The sequence below is a fragment of the Olea europaea genome, chromosome 17, assembly GCF_002742605.1.
Source record: "Olea europaea var. sylvestris chromosome 17, O_europaea_v1, whole genome shotgun sequence".
Lineage (NCBI taxonomy): Eukaryota > Viridiplantae > Streptophyta > Magnoliopsida > Lamiales > Oleaceae > Olea > Olea europaea.
In genome coordinates, this window is record NC_036253.1 from 23,167,488 (window position 1) to 23,171,390 (window position 3,903).

The following is a 3,903-nucleotide window of genomic DNA, read 5'->3' on the forward strand; positions in this document are numbered from 1 at the left end:
AATTTAACTATCTACGATCACCCGACTTGCATTCGATATATGTATGATGATAGAAAAAGGACATCAAGTGGGCAAATAGCACTCGAAAGGCTTAAAAAAAGTAAACGAAGATACATTCTTTCTATGGGAACAACTCAATAGTGATAGACAACTATGGAAACACAAATATTTCCACACTTTCTCATGAGTGAGATCGAACTTGTTCGATGACCTATTTTCGTCATTATACGTACAATGGATGTATGTCAGGTGGTAATTGATGGTCGAATTGTCATTTTTAGGTTCGTTGTATATAAGAAGAAACGATATCATGGTCGTTGTACTTATTATTTTAATTGTAACGATTTTAAAGTCTTCAAATTTGTAATGAAAACGATATAGATGTTATAACAACGTAGGTTTGACACTACAATGACATAATTGTCATTTTATATGAGAAAAATTACATCTATGTCGTATTAGCTACAATTTTAACTTAAATGAATTCAAACTCATCAAATTTGTACTGAAACGACATGGATGTCGTTAAGTTATTTCATGAATTTGACACTACAATGATATAATTGTTATTTTGTATGAGAAGAAACGACATATATGTCATTTTAGTTACAATTTTAACTAAAACGAATTTAAACTTGTAAAAGTTGTAATGAAACGATATGGATGTCATTACATTATTTCGTCGGTTTGACACTACAATGACATAATTGTCGTTTTATATGAAAAGAAACAAAATTTATTTTTTCAAAGGATCTAGGATTTATTTACTTGGAGGACTCAATTGAAGAGAATGTAAAAGTTATCTAGGCATGCGTATGAGCCTGCAGAGATGGCGCGCCTGAGCAGTTATTGAGAGTACTGAGAATAATCGATTTGAGAGGGGGCGCGCCTTAGCATATACTGGTCGTACGCCCTGCTTGAAGAACAACTTCGATGCTGTTATGTATAGCCATAATGACTTCTATGTAGTGAAGCAGTGCATATTGAATGCTAAAATGATATCTAAATCGTTTTTTGTTACATGAATGATTTCAACATCGTAATGTTAATTAGTGCACTTTTCAGATTGGAATGACATCTATATCGTTTTGTGCTTTTTGAGCGATTTTAATGTCTTTATTAGAATGAGTGCATTTTTTTAATTAAATGACATTAATACTTTAAGTATCACATGAACGAAGTGTATATTGTTATTACATTGAGTATGTACAATATCAACGAATTGGACATGTACAATATGTAATTTTGAAAGTTATGAAAGGCCACAAAAATAAGTACATTTAAATTATATTCAATATCCATAATCATTACAGTTACAAATGCACTAGCTAATAACTAGGCAATATCCTAAAAATATCAACATCATTAAAGTAGCAACTATACAACTAAATAAACAATATTCAATTCCTCAAATTCAAATAACAAAAATCAAGTATTTATATTGTTTTGTGTCATAGGAATGAAGTCTATGTCATTACATGAAGCATCATTTATATTTTGGCCTAACAACCTAATTGTTGTTTTATTCATCATGGAGCAATATCATTAACTTGGACATGTACGGCATTTAAAAGTTATAGAGGCCTAAAAAAAATTTAAATTTAAATTACATTCAACATCCTTAATCGCCACATTTGCAAATGCATTAACTAGTATCAAAACATCAATAAAAATAGCAATAAATGATCTAAGGATCAAAATCCAGTGCCAAGAACTCTGTAGCCAACTTCTTCTGCCTTATCGGTATATGATCCAAGCGAATTTCATTTATATCCATCTTTGCTTGCACAAATTCTATGCACTTTTAGAATGAATATTCCGCAGTCAAATCTACAAAATAGTTGTGCAGTTATATTACTTTTCAGTACTATAATAATATAGTTCTAATAAATGTGAAAGTAGTCAACCCTACCTATTTATTAGTTAAGTAACATCTTTCACATTCATAAATTTGAACTCCTCCGTGCTATATTTTTCATCACTTGCAACTTGCAATTTTATCAACAAAAAAAATAATTTTCTGTTAGGTCAGAATGTAAGTTTCCAAAACTGCCTTACGAATGTGACTCTTTGGACTATCAAACTTAAAAAATGTCCATTCCTCCAAATTGATTTAAAGTGCAAATCAATGGTAGTAAATCACATATAAACAAGTGCATAAGCTGTATAAATCAAATTGCTAGCTTTATAACCAAATATGAATTCATCATGAAAGATTATTCTTCATTTCACACCTTACTTGATAGTTTAATAAGAGGAATTGAGTTCAATTCTAAACACAATAAGTCTTGAGTTACTTTCAACTCACATACATATTTGGGAAAATAGTTAAAGAGGACCTCAAGTCACTCTCAACTCATGGGTCTATTATGCCATCTTCAACATTGTATCTTACTTCAAGTCACTTTTCTTAAAATACTCTTTCAAGATCCGACATTCCATCCCCGAGGTCTTATCTACGTTGTTATCATTACCCGCATTTAAGCATGTTACTAAAACAAATTCTTCCAACATAAATCTTGCCCGTTTCTCTCCTATTTTAAACCATACTTCTTCGTTTTTGTTGGTCTTCATCCTTTGCAATAACAATTGATGTACGACTTGTGAAGCCAACCTTATATCCTTCAACATAAGGAGAGATCACAAGCAGCTTTCACAAAACTTTTTTTTGTAATTTCTATCGAGCTTTTTTATAAACATCTTGCACTATTTGTAATCTGCATCTCGTTGTAATTGTACATCTAATTTAAGAATGTTCTCCATGGCACTTCAAATTATAAAGCATTTACAAATATTAGAACAATTGATGAGAGTAAAGCACATAATAACAAATATAAAAATTAGAAATTTTAAAACAATGTATATGTTACTAACTCTTCAAATCTCTCTGTTTTCCCCAAATGTGTTTTGGGAAAATGATGATTAACATTTTAATTAATGATTAACATTTCAAACAAGAAGATAAATCAAGGGAATAACTGGATTTTAATAAGGGCTTGTATTGCATATAATGATGAATAAGTATTTCTTGTTTGAAAGATCAACACTCAAGAAAACTCTTGGAAGAAGAACAGGAAAAGATGACATTATCTGATGATATTGCAAATAGTTAATCTGATGCAACTTTGTTTGTAAACTTAGTTTCAAATGTATTAACAAATTCAGAGTCTTGACTTTGTATTTATTGAGAATGAGCCTCAGCTTAATGCTGTTACTTCAATAGATTAGTTTAAGTGAATGATAATCATGAAGATAAATTTAAAAGGAGCTACAGTCCAATGGTGGAAGAAATTTGAAGAGCAATGTGCTCAACAAGGCAAATCAAAATTTGGACTGAGGAGTGCAGAAAGCCAAACATTCAAAGAAACTTTTGTGTATAGAAAATACAGATTTCATACAAAGGGGCAAATGAATGTGTTCAAGTAAGAGATGCACTACAAACAAGAGTAATGAGCAGATGACATCTCTTCATCTCATCAGCCTTTACCATTTAACTGGATATAAGATCGGTCCACAAACACCAATACCACTTTTATTCACCAACAACACGACTCACACCACAACAGTGACGAAACACAATTCCTCCCCCACAAAAAGAAGTATCAAACTAAAATCAAATCTGATACTTGAATTTAACGTAGGAAAAAGAACTTTTCAGTGAAATTAAAAATGGGAGGCAGCAAGAATAATGGTCGTATTGGTAGATGAATGTACCGATGTGTGGTTAAGGTGATCCAACAATTAAGAGTGGGCCCGATAAACCAAATCGAGACAGGCTGATATGGGTCGGTTTGACGGGGGGGGGGGGGGGGGGGGGGGTGTTTTTTTATTTTTTTTTTTTTTTTTTTTTTTTTTTTTTTTTTTTTTTTTTTTTTTTTTTTTTTTTTTTTTTTTTTTTTTTTT